The following is a 21,098-nucleotide window of genomic DNA, read 5'->3' on the forward strand; positions in this document are numbered from 1 at the left end:
CATCTACTGAACATCACATGAGTTGATATGAAAATCGACAAGCCAAGGGTTCGTTAAAAAAAATGGAGCAGGGCCTAAACCCGAACTACAACAACAGCGCTAAAAAAAAAATAAATCTGACTGCAATTCCTAATTACAACAAATTCTAATTAAGTCAACCCCAAAATCTTATTTTTTTCCGCTCCGAAAGCTGATCCGGAGAATTAGTTCATCAGTCTCCGCCAGCTTCAGATCTGATGTGACATTCGGTCTAATCTGAGCTCAGTGGGTGGCCATTTTATTGACCATTAGCAGATGACATCATCTACACAGAGCTAAGAGCATAAACAGTCACACACACACACACACACACACACACACACACACACAACCCCCTGGGTCTCACTGTCTGTCTCGGTCTCTTTACGCTGATTAAGTTACATTTTTTCTGCTACGTTCCGCAGACGTGGCCATTTTATCACAACGGTTGTTGAAAGGAAATAAAACACAATAACACACCTGCTTTAACCTCATCAGGTGCTCGAGTCGAGCTGTTTGGTGTGTTAGAGCGAGAAAACACTCTCAGTGTGCAGGAATGAAGGGACTGGGGTTGAGACAGAACTGTGCTTTTTCCACTGCTCTCGGTACCTGGCCAGGATCCGCAGCGACAAGAAGCAGTCATGCAGCGTTACATGTCGTGTCCAGGAGGTGGCGATATCGAGCAAACAGCTACACAGGAAGGTGGCTTTCATTAGACCAGCGTCCACATCTGTTCGCAGTACAAGGTACAAGCAGGTGAAAAAGAAGAGAAGGGGATGATTAATTGACGGGATGGGGGGTGGGGGGGAGGAGGGTGAGACAAGAACAGAAAAGATAGACAGAAGACACAAGGAAAGAGAAACAGTGACAGAAGAGATAATGCGAGACGAGGAGGAACAAGAAAAGGAGAGAATGGTAAACAAAACGTAAAAGAAGAAACGAGAACAGAAGACGAGAGAAGAAGACAAGCGGAGAAGAGAGAAGAGAAAATGAAAGAAGAGACCGGGAAAACAGAGAAGACACGTGGAGACGAAAAGAGAAATGAACCAGTGAAAAGGAGAAAGAACGAGAAGGGAAAAAAAAGTGAGTAGAGAGAAAAGAAGAAGAAGAAGAAGAAGAGAGAAAGAAAAAAGAGAAGAGGAGAAAAAAGGAAGAGACGAGAAGGAAAGAGAAAGGAAGGTAAACAAGGAGGAGAAGAGAGGAGAAAAAAGACAAGAGAAAAGGAGAAGAAGAGAGAAAAGAGAAAATAAACAGAACAGAGAAAAAAAGTTAATAGTGAATAGAAGAGAAACGAAGAAGTGGGATGCCGTGAGAGGAATGATCAACTGAAGTCTGAAAGAAAGAGAGAAAGAGAGAAATGCAGGTAATGAATGAACCGGAAAAAGCAAACGAACTCCAGCATTTTCAGCCGTTTGGGTTCTGTAGCGAGTGACTGTACAGTGCCGTGAGATTCAGGAGTAACTGACCCCAGTGCTGTGGTCAAGGGTTTTAAAAAGTTGCATATTAACCAGACCAGTGGACCGGATGGTATTTCGGCTCTTCTGTTTAAAACATTTGCAGATGAGTTGACCCCAGCCTGGAGTCTTCTATTCCAGCTCTCAGTGGATACATGTTCTCTTCCTACAATATGGAAAAAAGCGGTTATCATTCCTGTTCCAAAAAAAAAAAAAAAAAAAACCACAGGAAAATAATGATTTCAGCCCAGTAGCACTAACATCATTTGAACGTATTATAGGGAACCTACGAGCATCTATTAGATCCCTATCAATCTGCTTATAAAGATAGTAGAAGAACAGATGATCCTTAAAAACATTACAACACAATTATTTTATCTTACGCTAGACTAATGTTTATGGATTTGAGTTCAGAATTTAATACCCTTCTCCTACAGATCCTGTTAAACAAGCTGAAACAGACAGAGGTGACTCCTTATATAATTAAATGGTATGATGCATTTCTTATAGGGAGACAACAGCAGGTGAAAGTCAGTTCGATCCTCTCTGACATACAGGTTATAAGTCCTGGAGCTCCTCGAGGCTGTCTAAGCCCCTCCTTCTTTTTACACTATACACAAATGATTGTAGAAACCAGTAATTACATTATTACATTTTCAGATGAGCCATACTCATACAGCTTATTGACAATAGATTCAGATATTGCTATGTATAAGTCAGAGGTAGAAGGTCGTGCAGTGGTGTGAGGAGCACCACATGATGTTAAAAAAAAAGAGATGGTCTCTCTATGGGGAAAGAGTTGAGCAGGTAGGAATGTATAAGTATTTAGGGATTTATTCTGATTTTTCAGATACAACGGGCTCATCAAGTGGAGTACGTTTGCTCACGAGTTAGTCAGTGTTTGTATTTTTAAGGTCCATGGAGTGGATAAAAGCACTGTTTTCGTTTTACAAGGCAGCCATTGAATCTATTATCCGTTATGGTATTACAGCATGGTTTGGAAACCTGTCTGTTAAACTCAGATCACAACTTCCAAACCTGTGAATTCAAAAAGTATGAGTTGATGCCTTGAGAAGGTTACAGGTTACCAAACTGTAAGTTGAATAGGTGTAAATTTTCCTTAGTTTCATTATCAATCAAATTACTGAACAGTAAGAGATGAAGTGTGTGTGTGTGTGTGTGTGTGTGTTGGTGGAGGGGATGTGAAATGTCTTGGTGTAGGATATTTGTGTAATATTTAAGTGTAGCGTATTTGGCCAATATTAGGTATAAGGCATTTGTGCGATAACTGATGTATGGCATTTGTGTATGTTATGTGTATATTTGGTTATTGGATGGTGTGTATGTTCTGCTGTTTATACAGATCTGAGTGTAATTGCATGTCAATATAGTTTGATTGTATATGTGTATTGTAACATCAGCTGTGTTCTCTCGATTGCCCAAGACTAATTTCTCCTAAGGGAGACAATAAAGGCTAATCTGATCTGATCTGATCTGAAGTGAGAGACATGAAAAGACAAAGAAGAAGAGAAGAAGAAGAGAAGTAAAGAGAGATAAGAAAAGGAGAAGAGAAGAAGAGAAGGACACTTGGCATGGAGTGGGCAGGAACTGGGCGGTGTCTCTAGTGTGTACTCCGGGGGGTCATGTCTCATTTGGAGAGAAAGAATCTCTCCATATCTGAAGCTAACTCATCCTGAGTCACCCCTCTTTATTATTGCCCCCCCCCCCCTCCGTGGCAGATGGTGCGGTCCGCTCCCCCGAGCCCCGCCTCAATCCCAAAACCATTGTGCCCCAGCATTAGGGGGGAAACAAGTGCCCCTCCCTTACTCCCTCTCACTCTCTCTCTCTTTTTTTACTACTGTATTGTGCAGTATGATGTGTGTTCCTTTCTCTCTCTCTCTCTCCCTCTCTCTCTCTCTCTCTCTCTCTCTCTATCCTAGAGATTTTTATTACCAGAGACGTTATACCCGAGTCGTGGATGAGTTTCATGACTTGTAACTTGACCAGGACCCGATTATCTAATACTCGAGACTCTGGAAATTTCTTCCTTCTACCTCAGTCCACTGCAATGCATTAAAAATTCATCAGTGATTTTTTTTGTACATCAAAAACATCTTTTAACTTTCCTCCCATTTTAGTAGCTTTATCTGTGGTTCCCCAGGATCTATAAACTGGGAGGAAAACCATAATGTGGACCACCGGCATCCAGCCAATCAGCACGAGGAGCCGAGTCTACTCACCTGTTGCTTCAGAAAGCTCCGCCTCTTGCACTAGCATTCAGGTGTTTTAGAGGGTTTTTTTTAGAGGTGTTTTTGAAGGCTGGTAAAATATTACTCAATTAAAAGTGATGTTCATTGTTTATATTTAATTTTTGGAAACATTTGAAAAAAAAAGATGAAAAGTATCTCGCAATTGTACTTTGAAATAATAACAAATAAAATTTATATATACGAGTTAATATAATTATTGACTCTTATATATAATTAAAGATATAATTAATAAAGATATATAAAAAAATATTATAAATAAAGATATAATTAAAGCCAGATAGGATTTAGTGATCTATAATTTCCGATATTTGACACACTTAATGGTTTGAGTGGCGTGAACATGAAAAAAAACCCTCAACATTGAAATACAGTTATGAAGTATGCTTTGAACGTCCAATGTTCAAAATGGTACTAAATGGTACAACGGGCATCATACTTAACACTCGCTCTACTAATTAATGTACAATGATTTAGAGAAGCTATAAAAAATATAGAAAACAGGAAGTAAAAATGTTTTTGATGTTCAAAGTTTGAGAGCCATGCCTTTAGCATAACATGTTGAAATCCAGACTCTCTAAACAACTGACGATAAGCGTAATCCAATGAATCATCATGTTCTTGTGGTTTATACGTAAATAGTCTGATGGAAAGCTTCAAAATACCAGGTTAGTTTCTTTCTCTTTCCACCTCATAGGGTACACAAGCAAAAAAAGAAGTTGTGCTTTTGTTTGTCTTTGTTTGTTTTGTCGTGTACCCCTGTCTCTGCCTTTGTCCTGTTATTGGTTTGTTCCCTTAATGTGTGCACCTGTTCTGTGTTTAGCCCCTAATTAATTTGTCTTTTTCTGTCTCATTGAAAGTTTTTGTATCGTTAAGTTCCCGAGCCTTGTTTTCCTGTTTCCATGTCTCTTTTTTCCGACTCATGCTTGTTTTCGACTTTGATTATGACAACAGTTTATTGTTGCCTACCTGTTCTTTGACTAACATTTTGATTTGTGGATTTGCCAACAAATCATACGTTACACAGCAAGACTGGAGATCAGCAACTCCTCGGAGTCCAGACACTTGATTATGGTTCATACTGTTAAACCAATGGCTTGGGCTGGAGTTATACATGATGCATAACTGCACAAATGACAGTGTTCACAGAGCGCCGTGTCCAGAATTGGCAACTTAAGTCCAAAATTTATGGCAATATTTATTCAGGGAAAGTTACGTATATTCAGAGTTGGGTTACGCAGGTGTTTTTCCGTCATGAAAATGACCTTAACACTACACTGTCAGATTTTTCTTGAGTAGAAACATCAGGGACATGGTTTTTCAAAATCATCTAGACCAACACCTTTAAATATTAAGCACTTACATTTAAGCCTGAAAAAAAATCTGGGATAGAAAATACGGACTGAATTTGGAAATAGCTTCATTTAATGGTTTGTTTACCTTTTTCCCTTCACTGTATTTCTGACCAATGAATGGAAGAGTTTTACAAGGACCTTTTCTGCTCTACGCACCCCTCAGCCTTAATTATGTACAGTGTACAACCAAACCAAACAGCAAACGAATTAAAAGTATCAATTTCACTGTGATTCGGAATCTAAATTCGGACTAATTCAATAATAGTGAAAGTGCATTCGAGCCTTAAATCTGGCTCTGATGCACTTGCCATTATCATAACTGACCTTATGCTCCTAAACCATATTTGATCTGGAATTGAATTTTATCTGAGGAGAATATATACTTCAAATTTCATCATGCTGTATACATACTGTACTACATAATCTTTAGAATCTACATAGAAATTGTGGAGAAACTGCAAAGCATAAATTCCTCTGTACTGAAGACTTTCCTGTGTCGGAAAACTTAAAGTGAGAGCTTTACCTCTGACTGTTATGTCTGATAACATGCTGACACTGGAGACTCCTTCCATAAATGTTCCATAAACATCTCCTTATAAAAAACTACCAACAATTACACGCATTTAAAAAAAAAATCGATTTATGTTGAAATTGATTTATGCTGTACAAGTCGCTATAAAAATTATAACGTATTAGAACGAGCACATTAGCTGCTGTTATAGATAATTAATCAACAACTTCGGTATTAATTAATCAGAATCCAGAATTAAACAATCAGAATCCAGATTTCAACATTATGCCATTATATTTCCAATATTAACCATACTGGACCTGGAATTTTCTGTTATTTCTTATCTAAGTAGCACTGCAGACTCGTCATATCAACGATGTACACTAAAAAATGGACTACTTTTTTCTACCAGGTTTGTTTTTCAGCTAACAAACTCTGACCCAAGACCAAAGATGGCGGCGCTGCACATTTTTATCACTACCGCGTTATGTAACAGCGCAGGGATTTCCTGGTCCCTCGGATCATATCCATAACAACGGGCACGGGTCCCTCTGGGGACTTACGGCACACGCCATCCCTCCGGGGGTCTTGACCTCTTGACCTGGGGGTAGGGAACGCTCAGAGGTCACTGGACACTGAGAGAGAAGGCAGGGGGAAGGGCCGAGGGGATGATCGAGGTCATTCGCCAAAGGTTGTCGCATTTGCATAGCGTTAGGGTGGTGAGGGTCAGCAAGAGCAAGGACGTCCAGCACACGCCAACAAATGAATCAATACTCGTTTCTTGTTCTATAGAACCTTACGATAGAAACATAGTTCCAAATGATATTTACGTCTCCACAGAAACACCTTATCTTGACGTTCTTGTTGTGTAATTTCTGATATTCTCATTCTTATTTACTTCTTCTACTTTTTTTTTTTGTTTCACATCATAGGTTGCGCTCAGGGTGCAAAAAAATAAGAGCACAGAGTAGGAAAGGGGGAAGAAATCAATACTTGTCCTGTATGAGAAATGAGAAGACGTGGAGGTAATATAACAAGAAAGCGAGAGAAAGAATATGCAGGACAAAAAGAGAAAGGAAGTTTTTTTTCCTCCATCTTTTTTTTTTTTGCACTAATCTGAATTCCAATCCTCTTTGTTCCTGCGTGGCAGCAAGTTCACACTTTCTCCGTCACACCCTCTTCTCTCACAAAATACCCTCTCATCGGGTACATCAGCACGCCTAAAACTTTCAGTAGTAAACGTGTGTGGAGATTTGTTGATTTCAAATTTTAAAGCAAGATAGAGTGAGAGACAGAGTGAGAGAAAAAGAAAGGAGGGGTAGTTTTGGGGGGGGGGTATGGGGGGGCGTTGGTCACTCTGCACACTCTTGCCCCACCTGCCCACCCCATCTCCCAGCGGGGGGGACACGAGAGGACGAGAAGAAGCGAGGCAGCTCCATCTCTCTCTTTCGCTCCGTTAACTCGGCCTGACAGGGGAGAAGAAGGAGGAAAAGGGGGAGGGGCCTCAGCCCATGAGATCCACCAATCAGAGCCTGATCTCACTCTCGGGCCAGTGGTAAGGAGGACGAAAAAAACAGGAGCTGGTGCACTTCTCTTCTTTCATCCCTCCTTCCTTTCCTTCTCTCCCTCTGGGCACGAGTAGCGTCTCTCCTCCTCTTCACGCTGCCACACCTCTGCTTCTCTTCCTCTGCGACGCATCCACGAGGTATCCCATCTCTCCTTCTTTCTCTTCATCTTTCTTTTTTGGAGTGTTTAGTGCAACTTTTTTTGGGATGTGTGTGTGTGTGTGTGTGTGTGTGTGTGCTGGAGTGTGAGCTTTCCACAATCTTCTCATCTGAGGAGTGAAACATGCTCTCTGTAATGCATCTCCGTGATTGAACCATGACTTACAACCTTCTAAATCCATGCACCATCTTAGAGGTGATCAATTTTGCCTAATAATTTAATTATGGTCATTTCTGGAGCTTTGAAGATGCACAAGTAATGATCAGAATGTAACATTTACTGCCTCGGATGCATGTGCAGCGATGCCACATGGTACACTTGATGCAGCATCACACACACACACACACACACACACACAAGAACTGAATGGATATGATTTTGAATTTCGTTCCTAGTTTTGCTAACGTTGTTTTTTCATGCTAATCTCACATTCAGTAGGGACCCAGACTCTTCTGAAGTACTTTATACAAAAGTGTATGAACAACAATATCAGCTTTATTGCTGTAAATAAATTCTGATTTAAGATTTAATATTATTTCCTGTTGTTGAGCTTTAGTAACTCTTTTTGGGCTGAAAGCTGGCAGAGTCGTCACTGATGTGCACCAATTCCACATGGCAGATCAGGGCTGGGCAAGGCAACGCTTTTCCCCCCAAACCATGTTTGTGATTAGAGCAAAAATGTAAAATGACTGCTATATTTATGCATATTCTCTAATGAATTATTAAAATTGCGCAGTATAGGATAATACATTATGCTAGGTTTTTCATGCATTCTAGCCCAAATGGTGCCAAAGTCAGTGCTAAGTTTATTCAACACCAGATGGAATCTATTTTATAGTGGTTTTTTTTCTAGTTGTGTAGCTTTAATAACTTATTTTTGGGGCTTTTGGGCCACTGAATCGAACCACATGACAGATCAGGGTTGGGCAAGGCAACGTTTTCCCCCAAAACCATGGTTGTGAATACTGCATTAAACAAATTAAACTCTCAAATTTATTCTTAATATGGCCCAATAATTACATTATGCTATTCTTAGATCCTAAATACACTTTTAGCTACTCCTTATGAATCAGAACGTAGTATTTTTGGATAAGGTGCAGGTGTTGCGATGCCACTTCATGTACTGGCGAGTGAAAAAAAAACCCTTGAGATTGGATCAGGTCAGTTATTTCTTTTCTTGTTTTTTGGGTTTTTCGTGAATCTCAGCCCAAAAGACACCAAAGTCCATGCTGATTTTTTAATTAATTTATTTATTTAATTTATGCAGAGGTATACAGAAAAAAACCCACCAGATTTAATTATGTAAATAGTTTTAAATCAAAAATATAGTGTTATTTTTCTAGTTGTGTCGCTTTAATAACTTTAATAGCTTTAATAACAGCTTTTGGGCCTCTGGATCGAACCACATGGCAGATCAGAGATGGGTAAGGGAATGTTTTTGTTTTTTTTTCCCAAACCATATTGTTGCCCCTAAATCTGTGCATATTCTTAAATGGGTTATTAATATTGCAAAATAATAATATTATGTTAGTCTTAGATCCTTGAAATGCACTTTATGAATCAAAACGTAATTTTTCTTCATTTCGGCCCAAAAACCGGCAACGTCTGCTGATTTTTTTTTATACTTTACATACCAGGATACAAAGAACAACACATGATTCAGTCACGGAAATGATTTTTAATCTAATATGTAGTGTTATTTTTCTAGTTGTGTAGCTTTGAGAACTTGTTTTTGGGGGAGTTTGGCCCGCTGGATCGAAGCACATGGCGGATCAGGGTTGGGCAAGGTGTGCTTTTTCCAAAATTTGGAATCATTTAAAGAGCAAACCTGCTAAATCCATTCATATCCTTTTATTACATATTAATTTGATCATACTATCATATTATACTGTATTTCTGGATGTTCTTAGAGATACCAGAATGTAGTCTAAAGGTGTAGCGATGCCACATGGACCAACTTCCTGCAACATGCACGAAAGATTGGATCATGTATAAGCATTTCTTTTTAAATGCAACTGTAGCCCGGCCCATGCGTGGCATTTTATCGAAGATTTTGTTTGAATCGTGCAAACTGAAAACTCATTTTGGCCCAAATCACATTGGAGTAAACCATAAATGAGTGTGTACAGACTCGGGGCTAAGAATGACGTGCCTTTTTCTTCAAACAACCTCCATGACAGACCAAGAGAGCTAAATCCGTGCATATTCCTGTAACATCCTATTTCTGGATTCTTGATATTGCGCAATAATCGTATTAGGCTATTTTTCGATCCTGGGGTTGCACTTAGGATTGGAGATGCATGTTATAGATCTAAACTGAGCATGCAGGTGCAGGGAATTTTATGTCATAGTGTGTGAACAAAACCTCAACATGAGATCATGTAAAAAAAAAAAAGAAAAAAAATCTTAGTTATAATTTTGCTTGTTTTTTTTATTGCACATTTTGGCCACTTGAAATTCTAACAGTGGATAGAAAACACTAGATTGAGTCATATAAGCGATTTCTAATCTAATTGTATTCCTGTGGAGATTTAATCATTCATTTTGGCCTAAAAGCTACTGGCCTGACCCACATCACAGGTGTAGCGATGCCACATGGTGACCTTCACACCACAGTAAGAGCTGGCCACGGTAATTAATATATTGTCTAGCGTGTTTAAAGTTTTCCCACCATTTTTGGACCGACCCGGACCATCATGAGGGCTCAGTTTTATACAGCTACGTGCCAAAAACACGACTGAGTCCTACGTTCTAATCATATGTTTAGTTGTGTAGCTTTAGTATCTTAGGTCAGTGTGTACCATGTGTCAGATCAGGGCTGGTCAAGATGTGTCTTTTCCGAACCTCACCCTACTGTATATTTGGATTTATTGTAAAATATAAAAATATTGTAAATAAACGAATATATATTCTAGTAATATCCAATTTCTGGATTATTGATACTGGTTTTGTCATCCATTTAATCCCTAAACACCCAAACTGAGAATTTTAGGTCGGGCTAGGCGATGTTTTCCATTTCTCCATTTCTCCAGAGGTGGAATAAATGGTGTCATTTGCTTATCAGTAGTAATAATCCATTTTATTGACATACTTTTTCTCACACTTTGAGGGTTGTAGATAGGGTTTCGCAAAAATGTTTTCTTATTTGGACATTTTTAGATTGAGATTGAGGAAATGTGTGTTTTGAGATTGGGGCGTGTCCCGAAATTGGCGAATGAGGTCAGGGGGTGGATGGTGGTCGAGTGAGCTCATATTTCACATACGCACCCATGACACTTGTGCTTTTCGCTTCAGAAAAGATTTTTGGTCGTTAGTGTCTTGCTGTATCTGTTTTTATGATAACTGTAACCCTTGGTTAAAAGAATGCTGAGTACTGAATCCACACTTCTCTCCATTCCATGGTCTCTCTACATGCATTTGATTTGATGAGTGTGTGTGAGCGAGGTCAGCGACTATCCGTTGGAAAGAGCGTGGCACACGTCTTCCTCTTTTCAAATGGAAAACACACCCCGTTCCCTTTTCAGGCCCTGGTATTGATTAGTTAATAGTATTATTTGCGGAGTGTGCCTTGCCTTTTTTTGTGTGTGTGTGTGTGTGTGTGTGTTGGGTTTGGTCAACAGAAGGCCGGAGCGGTGGTCATCTTTCAGTGTTACTTCCTTTCACACTGAAGGTCGAGGGAAGTCAGGGGAGGTCGAAGGTTAATAGGTTTTAACCCCCTTGAGGACTGAGGTCACGCAGGAGAGAGGAACGCTCGATCGATCAGCTTGAAATGGCCATATTCCTCATCACACATCTCACAATTCCTTTCTTATTGTTATATGGATAACTTCCGAAAAAGAAAAGATGAAATTGCAGTACGGACAAGGGGTCTCGGATACTGATTTTTGTCAATTTCTGTATTAAGTATTTTATTGTAAATTTTAAAAAAAAGCAGAATTGTGTAATAATTAAGAAACAGGAAATTATTTTGAAATCTTTTGCAAATTAAATAAAAAAAAAATCAGGAAATACATGAACTGAACATAACTAATTTCCCTAAAAACTAATTTTAATATTTTCAGAAATATATTGAGGACATCCCCATTTTTGGAAAACTATCTTTATCCTTATCCTTGCTCAGTTTCTTAGTCACGTTGAAGTCATGTTCTTCCCGTTGAAGACTTCCACATCATCTGACCACACCGCCAATTTGCGCCAACCTTACCTCATGAATCACCACTGACTATCTCATCGTTCTTGGGAAAGAGTATGACTTGCCCAGTTATGTTAAAAACATGGCCTAATTGCAATACCTTGTTGGTCCACCTTTAACTCACATTACTGCATTAATACACTGTGGAAGATGCCTGAAAGATGACGGTGGTATCGAGATCTAGCGTTTTTGTCTTAAATTTCAGTCATCAAAAATCCCAAATTTTCCATGGTCATAGTGTTGTATGGGTTAAAGTTTAGTGCCCCTGTGTCAACAAGATTGTGGCCAGCATAATTATCAGAATCTGAAGTAGCCTAATTATAGCAGAATATAAAAAATCCAACCTGTTGTATAGTTTTTTTTTGTGTATTTGGAAACTCTTGCAACATAGACAGAAAATGGTGACACTGTTTCATAGCAGTAAATCCCAGCTCTCTGCTTCAGTGGTGTTATGACAATGCAGGTTTTCAAATCTTTGTAATGATTAAGAAGGCCAATAAAGTGTCAATTTCAATGAATTTAAGAAGGGTAACAAGTTGCTAGCTAGCTAAACAGCAACCACATTGTTTCCACACTGTTCTCTTAAAAGTTACGTTACTTTTTCTGCGCTTAGCGAACAACAATATCAACTAACAGTCCTTCAGATATAGGAAATATCAGCTTGGTGAATACAGCAATGGCTCTCAAATCCGATTTTGGGGACTCTGGGGATTCTGGAGTCCAGTCTTGAGATGTTTTCTGTATTGACTTGGATTTGTCTTGGAATTTGGGATTTGTATTCAGATTTGGCTCGGTCTTGGACATTGGTCTCGCTAAACATGGTCTTGGTCTTGACTGAGAGTTTGTAAAAATAATATTTGTGTTGTCTTTTCTTTTCACAGGCACAAAGTTTGACAAGAAATAATTCAATTTTTCTAGAAAACAGACAATCATTGGCACAAAGCATGAATGAACCCAACTAGTTGAACTAAATTCTTGGCCTCAAAAAGGATTTGATGGTCTTGATCTTGTCTAGGGCTTGCTTTCATTTGGCCTCAACCTCGACTTGGCTTCGATCCCCTTAAGACTCGGTCTTGACTCGGTCTTGGCTAATCCTAGTCTTGGACTTGACAATGGTGGTCTTTACTACAGCCCAACTTCCAACACACCTGACCTGAGTGCTAATTAGCATAAGGCAGCCTAAAAAATGAAATATCCATCAAACACATTTTAGCTACACTTGTATCCAAGGGCCTTGAGGTACATTGGTCACCAGCTATTCCACATTTCTGAATAAATAAAAAGGTTGGAATCTAATTAACTGGCTGAGGTGTGTTGGGAGTTGAGCAAAATCGTTGAGCAAAATCCTGTATTAGTTCACTGAAATGCAAACCCAGCATGGTGCCTACATCACAGGTTCTCAAATCCAGTTCTGGGGAGTGCTGGCTCTGCACAGTCTTGACCTGTCTATACTCCCAAACCTGATCCAGGTCATTAAGGGTTTGAATAGGTGGATATAGAGTGTTTGAAGTAGGGACAGTGCAGGAGGAAGTCCCTGGAACTGGATTTGAGAACTCATTCTGGAGTCCCTTATTTCGTTGATATAGTCAGGAAATGGTGTATCTTGTTTTGAACTTCTAAAGTGTGAAAATAGCTGGTGTACCAGGATGGTGACGATGGGAATTTCAGCAGGTGTGTGTGTGTGTGTATATGTGTTTGGAAGCCTGGACTGTTGAAAGTTGAAAAGGGCAGCGGTTTGGGAAGGTCACCTGCTGGACACGTCCCAGCGATAAGACTGTCCACCTTTACCAAGTCAGACATTCTTCTGTTAATTAGTGACCAAAAGGGCTGAGCGGGCTACTCTTTTCCACACACCTTTACCAGAAAGACAGGCCATGATTGTAAGATTTAATACAGTATCCAATAATATAACCAATAATCCAATAAAATGTCTTTATGTAAAAACTCCGTGTTGATGTATTACAGTTGGCCAGGTATATTCTTGCAAATTTAAAAAATAATAATAATAATAATAATTTTCCAAAATCTGTAATGTATTTGCCTTGTTCTTGGACACAGAATGAGTCTTGAGTTGATTGTGGTGCTGTTTCTGTAAATGCTGAACGGAGCTTTAATCCATTTCCTCATTAGTCAGCTTTATTTCAAAAGCCCAATCAGCAATCACTGCAGCCAGTGTGCTGGTTTTTGGCTTTCAAACAACAATACACTCTCTAAGTGTTAACTCATACAGCAATGCTGTATCTGCTCTGCTCTGTTAGTGAATGGTGGAGGTAGACCTGGGGTTCCTATGGACAAGAAGTGTAGTATTATTAATTATAATAATATTAATAGTAATATTATAAATACACATGTGAGAATATATCCTGATTCTGAGAACAAGCTTTAGTTTAACATTCAGATACTAAATCTCTCTAATACATGAGAAAGAGGGAAGAGAAGAATTCTCTCTCACTCGTTTGTGTTTCTCGTTCTCTCCATTGGTTACAGCGGGGAAACCGACGGAGGACGAACAGAGGGGAATCAATAGAGCCGGCCCATTGAAGGAGACAGGCGGGGTGGTGTGCCTTCTCAACCTTACAGAGCAGGCAAACGGCAAGAAATCACACCGTGATACACGTGTATTCACGTGTAGGCTTATTTATTCACATGACGCCACCCAGGACAAGTGCTTTGGAGGTAGAAGCAAGGTAAGCTGCCTCCAGAATGCTACACGGAATGATTCTTGTATAGCAAGTTCAAGTCAAAGATAGAAACATTGACATTTTAAAGTGTAAGACAATGGCATCTCAAGGTAGCGGTAGCTTCGAGCTTTGATTTCTGGAATGTTCTTCTAGCCAAACATGTGAATGTTATGAGTATGGATCATCGACACCTCGTGTGATTCAATTTGTGCAGCGTCATCAATCCATGTGGCACCTTTTGCCTCTTGGTTCAGCGCGATTGTCAATCGACTAAGCCATTAAATCTTCGCATTGCTCATTCAATAATGTTCAAAAGAGGTTTTTTGTTCAGTCCTAGCTCTCGATATACCTCAGCCAGGTAATCGGGATTCTTACATTTGTTTTTATTCAGCTCCAGAAATGTAGAATTGTCGGTGTACCTCAGGGTGCGCTCTGAGGACCGTTCGCATTGCCAGGTCAACTTTCTCTCCATAAATATCAACCATGACTCAGTACTTTTCTTTTGTTATCATTTACAATTCCTGTGACGAGGATGATGAAATGATTTTTACTCAGAATGGCTACGAAAGGACACCAACAATGAGTTAATTCAGTGGCAAATCATCATGACTAATTGCCACAGTTCCCAAAAAGGATTGAAAGACGTTAAAGGTATGTGATCTTTGGAATAATGCCCTCTTTGCTATGATCTACGGTGGCGCATAAGTGCAAAACACAATAACAAACCAAAAGCGTGACAGCAAATTCGAAACAACACAACTGCAAGACCAAAACACAACAGCACATTTGGAAACACATTAACATTAACTTAAAACTGAAAGGCTAGGTCCTTACTGAAAATCGCATGCTCGTTGCTGATTGGCTACAGTGCGAGTCCATCTGAGAGATGATGGAAAAAGGAGAGAGCTAGGTAACAAACTGAAAAAGTGCAATTCTTTTTCCTTGTGATAGTCACACGCTGTGTCCAATCAGCCTCAAGCATGTTCCTCTTTCAGTTTGGAGTTAATCGTGTTCTGTTTGTAGAGTTGTTGTTGTGTTTTCTGGTTTGCAGTTGCATTTTTTTGGTTTGTTTAATATGTTTTGCACTTATATGCCATAGTAATCATATGATGACCATAACATTATGATAAATTTTTTTTAAAAATCCATGATGCTAGGAGTGATGTAAGTGATTTGTGGCACCCCTGCTGACTGACCATTAGTTTGATTATGAAGAAGCTCAAGATTTCCAGAAACTTCCACCACGCTCATTAGCAAGGCCGTCTAAGGTGCTCCTGTCAGGTTCCAGTTGTACTGTCTTATTGTTTCCCAGACAATATGGCATCCGTCGCCAAACGAAGCTGTTCCAGATTTGCATTGTCCAGCTTGCCGCCGCCCTCTTCCCCGGTGAGAAAGCAGCCAGAACCTTTGGGCTACCACAAAAGAAAGTGTCAAGTCTGTTTAAGTCTAAAGGGATTGTTTGTTAGGAAATCCAGTGCCCACAAAAATCTGGTTGATGTGGCCTGTAAAAGAAAAAAAGCTGTTGGGAAAAGTTTTATCCCCCCCTACCCCCCGCCCCTTATACTCCTCCCACAGCACCTTAACCTAGCCTAGCTCAACAGCTCATGCTGATTTAGTCCTAACAATACCTCCTTCCCTCCATCCTTCCCTACCTCCTACCCGGGGGCCATTGCCTCCCAAAAACTCGCACAGAAAGGCCACAAAAGGAAAACCATTTCTTCAGGACCAGAGCCAACCGACACTCCGAGCCTTGCTTTCAGACAGGGCAGATGAAAATTAAAGAGGAGGCGGAGAACCTTTTGTTTGGCTTATTAGCTGTGAAACAGAGTCACAAGACGAACACAAAACACAAACAAACAAACAAATTAAATACTGTAACATGATTGGAAAAGACAGGAAGGAGGGGGCGGGGTTTGGGTCTAGCCCTGAGCAAAAGTGTCCATGCATTAAAAATATAGACTCGCGCCATTTTTTAAAAAATGGTTAATGATCCAATTAATATTACTTCAAATTACATGATAATTTCAATGCATTAAAAGAAATAATGATGCTATTTTTACATAATCATTCTCTTTTAATAAAATATTAATTTCTATCATAATCGTGTTAATGATTCTGGTTACATTTTTAAGATAGACTGTGTATCGTCACACCAGCCAGGCTACTTAGAAACGTTAGAAACGAAAGGTTTAATGTTCTTAAAATATTTAGGGGTTTTAAAAGAGTGTACCCAGTCGCAAGCTTGCAGTCTAATCTATTACATTAAACCCATTTATTACAATGAAGAGAAATGAGCTAGAATACTAATATTATGGCAGGGATTTATTATTATTATTATTATTATTATTATTATTATTATTATTATTATTGTTGTTGTAGCATTAAAATACTATTGCAAAACTGTCAGAGGCTTTTCTGAAAAAAAAAATTGATAAAACTCTAACAAACATAAACAGCAGCCCACAAAATAATACGCTATTTAGAAAATAGTATTCAGGAAAAATATGATACAAGTAAAATTGAGTAAAATTAAATATAAACATACACAATTATAATGACTGAATATGTGATTAAAAATTGGACATGATTTTTTTCCTGTAGTGGAAATTGGACAGTAATCGTCACAGATGCCGCGTACTGCGAAATGGCAGAAGGTCCTAAAGTGTGATATAAATAATGAATGTCAGCTGTGTGCGTGGTGTAACGTTTCACTGAAGCTTTCAATTAAATTGAATTAAACGGTTAGAGAACGCTTTTCAGCTCATCTGTCAGCTTATTGGTTCTATTCGCTCAGCTTTTCTCTCATCCTCGTGCCTAAAAGTATATATTTTTTGTAGATGTTAATAAAAAGGGTACAAATTAAGTCCAAATTAAATAAATGATTAATGATATTAATAAATGATTGAACTAATGACAAATGACTAATTCAACTGATTTCACCTAGTCAGCTTTCACCCACTAGTTTATTTTCACTTGCTAGTCTTGCTAACTAGCTTGAACTCACTGGTCAGCATTCACATGCTAGCTATTAAGAGTTCCCTTGACAGCTAGCTAGTCAGCTTTCACTCGCTAATTTACTTTCACTGGCTCATCAGCTTTCGCTCAATAGTAATCTTTCACAGAGTAGTTAGCATTTATACTGCTAGTTTTGACTTGCTAGTCAGCTTTCACTTGCTAGCTACTTTGTACTCTTTAGTAATCTTTCATTCAATAGCTAGCTTTTACTCACTAGTTTTAGTTTAGTTAGTTTTTACTTGCAAGGTTAGCTTTCACTCACTAGTTAGCTTACACTTACTAGTTTACTTTCAGCAACTAGTCAGCTTGGGCTCAGTAGTCAGTGTTCATTCACTAGTTAGTTATTATAGCTTTCACTCACTAGGCCAAGGCAAGTTTGGTGATATTTGTTTCTGGTTTTTGCCATCTTTTTCAAACTTTGGTAGGCGGAGCCTCAGGGGTGTGTCATACTAAACTGCGATAAAGAAAATATTATACCGGTTGTCCAAGATGGCCGCCGTCATAGCGTTCCACATCAGTACAGCTGTGTGACGTCAGTGAAGAACTGGGTGTGGTTCGAGGAAGAAAAGTACATTTAAAAAAATGTATTTCATTACTTGTTAGATACATTAGCGTCATATCCCTAGTGCAAAAACTAAAGAAGGAAACGTCAGCTAGTTGGCTACAGAGAGGGAATTTATTCATTTAAAAGCTCTAATAGTTACAAGTGTACAAGATAAAAACCTGATGTTTCTGAACTCCACAAAATTCCTGATTGCACCTTTAACAAAACACTTCATGCTTTTGATTAATTTTGGAAGAATTGGCTCTTTGAACTTAGTCTCGCTCTCTCTCTCTCTCTCTCTCTCTCTCTCACAGTGTGTATGGAGGGATGATCACAGTGGATGCTTGGACAATACAACCCCGCGTACTTCTCCTCCTACCATGGCAACTGGTGGGTGGAGGATAGGAGTGTGTGTGTGTGTGTGTTTCAGGGGCCACACGGCAGATGCCTTGGGGTGATGCCTTACAGCTCAGCAGCTGCAGGAATCTAAACTCTCACATACACACACACACACACACTCACACACACTCACCATTGAGGTGAAGAGATCAGTATGGCTCGTTTATGGCACATTATCACTCATTATCACACACACACACACACACACACACACACACACAGCAACTAGGAACTAGTCAGTGTGTCATCTAGTGAACTCAACACTGTGTTGGTAACACTCTCTCTCTCTCTCTCTCTCACACACACACACACACACACACATGGGAGCGCCAGCATAATCTCTGCAGGCAACTGTGACGCGCTTATGATGCTCACGTTCACCTGCAGGGGTTGCGCTGTCGATCTCACACACACACACACACACACACATTTGTGTAAATATGAAGTCACACCGTGACGGTGTGTGAGTTTGAGGCTGAGTGCTGGCATAATCTCAGCTGGCAACTGTGAGTGTGAGACAGCCTCGCAGGGGCTGCTGGGATTGCGCCAAGCCCAGCATCTCCGCCCCCTTCAGGCTCCGCCCACAAACATCATGGATGTTGGTTTATATCATATTCAGCTATATGCATGTTGGACAAACAGCAGCAACACAAAGGCAACATTAGAACCGAGATTTTCTCAGTTCTACGCAAATGAAGTATGACGCTATAAAGTGACAAATCCAGATGATTGCCTCGAAAGATTCCTCAGACCATTCCTAAAGCTCGTGTGGTCCGACATTTTCACAAACGATTTTCACACTGATTAGTGCATTATATATTTTGTGTTGAAGTAGGTAGCTATAGTAGTAGATGTGAGAGCACGATGCACGATGTGCTGTGTATTGAGATGCTTTTCTGCGCACCACGGTTGTAAAGAGTAGTTATTTGAATTACTGTAGATTCCTGTCAGCTCGAACAAGTCTGGTCATTCTTCTCTGACCTTCCTCATCAACCAGGTGTTAAGGTACTGTATACAGGTGTTCCTAATAAAGTGGATGGTGTGTATATGAAGCATACATATACAGGAGTCTTTCCTGCAGCACAAATGATTTAAAATGCTTCTTTGGATGTGTCTTTGACTCTCGACTGTGTGTTAATGCAGGGGTGATGTGAGTCAAAAGAGTCGACTCTGAATCAAACAAACTGAGTCAAATGAACTGAATCACTGAAAAGAGCTAGAATAGAATAGCTACTGCTGCTACAGTATCTTTGGTAATGAGTTGAATCTGGTGTTCACAAGTACACAATTTCACAATGTCTGCTTCTTTCATTTTGTACTGGAGCTACAAGCTAACAGGTACGAAACGCTTATATCTACCAGTCTAGCATTGCACTAAATCATTACACACTCAATCACAAAGACATTGTTTGCTTCAGTGACACCATTTCTTTCATAAAATAACAAAAAGAAGAAGCATTAAAAATTGAACATACAAATTAAATTGGCACTTTAACATCATCCAGATCACTTTTAACACTCAACTCCGCCTTCAAACCGTAGGCCACGCCTCCTACTCGAGTCTGACGTCGGACTGTTTTTAGCTTTGTGACGTTTTAGTCGACGTGAGTGTGTGATTATTTATTTGCACAATGTCAAACTAGCTAAATGTAAAATGAAAGAAACAAACATCAGACACCAAACATGTTTTTGCTAATCGTCTACCTTTGAGGTTTGTTTTTTTTAATCCAGGGCGACTCTCACGCCTGGTGTGCGGCGATGCTTTCTGATGTTGATGATACTGCATCAGGAACTGATTGGATGATATCGAGGAGCCAACGGTTCCTGATGCATCCCCTTCAGCATCGAAAGATACACTCTGACTTCAAGTCACGCTGCATTTTACACCACAACAGTGGAGCGCTGACACTGGAGACTCCTTCCATAAATGTTAAATAAACATCTCCTCACAGAACACAGCACAAGAAAACAGTTTGTACGTTTTTCTTTGTTAAATAACGACATTTTTAAAAAAAAGCTGTTTATTATTTGCATTAAATTATGTATTTATTCGTCTGCCATACAAGTTCCTGTGAATGGGTTGTTACTACAGAAATGATAATGTATTAGAATCAACCTTCTGACCAATCAGAGTGGAGAATACAACAGCGCTGTGGTATAAAATGTTTTTAATCTATTCACTGATTTCAGTTTTAAAAATGACGCGTTCTTTGATTCAGAGTTTGTAGGTTGTATATGTTATGTGATGCATAATAAATAAAAATAAAGTTGCGGCAAAAATTAAAAAAATTGGTGCTGTGATTGAAAAGATGGAAACACATCAGACCTACATTTCTTCTCCTGAGGTTTTAATTGTAGTCATGCCCCCTAGTGGAAAGTGCTCCACACTACACCTAAATAAAAAAAAAATAATACACACACACACACACATATATATACATATATATATATATATATATATATATATATATATATATATGTATATATATATATATATATGTATATATATATATATATATGTGTGTGTGTGTGTGTGTGTGTATGTATGTATGTGTGTGTGTGTGTGTATATATATATATATATATATATATATATATATATATAAAATTTATCATAGTCAATTGTGTATATATACACTAATTGCTAATTGACTATAATAATTTTCATACAGAAAACACTGAATAAATAAAATCTCCAGTTAAAATGAAATAAATATGCATAATAAAATATTTATTATATAATGTAATATGTATTTTTTTCTAATGGAAATATATATATATATATATATATATATATATATATATATATATATATATTATAGCCTAATGATAACATTTAATACACTGTAATTATATTTCTGTTAAAAATACAGATAAATATAATACTAGATTTTGTAATTAATTATTAATAATTAATATTTATAAAAACGATCATTTT

At 38.8% G+C, this 21,098-nt stretch overlaps 1 long non-coding RNA gene across 1 annotated transcript; it reads left to right on the forward strand.

Moving 5' to 3' along the window:
- Nucleotides 1-7,186: 7,186 nt before the first annotated feature.
- On the forward strand, nt 7,187-20,521 carry LOC128317435 (uncharacterized). Its single transcript, XR_008300946.1, has 3 exons — nt 7,187-7,310; nt 14,010-14,209; nt 18,077-20,521. It is a non-coding gene; the product is annotated as an uncharacterized LOC128317435 (long non-coding RNA).
- The last annotated feature ends 577 nt before the right edge of the window (nt 20,522-21,098 follow it).

The sequence above is a fragment of the Pangasianodon hypophthalmus genome, chromosome 25 (assembly GCF_027358585.1).
Source record: "Pangasianodon hypophthalmus isolate fPanHyp1 chromosome 25, fPanHyp1.pri, whole genome shotgun sequence".
Lineage (NCBI taxonomy): Eukaryota > Metazoa > Chordata > Actinopteri > Siluriformes > Pangasiidae > Pangasianodon > Pangasianodon hypophthalmus.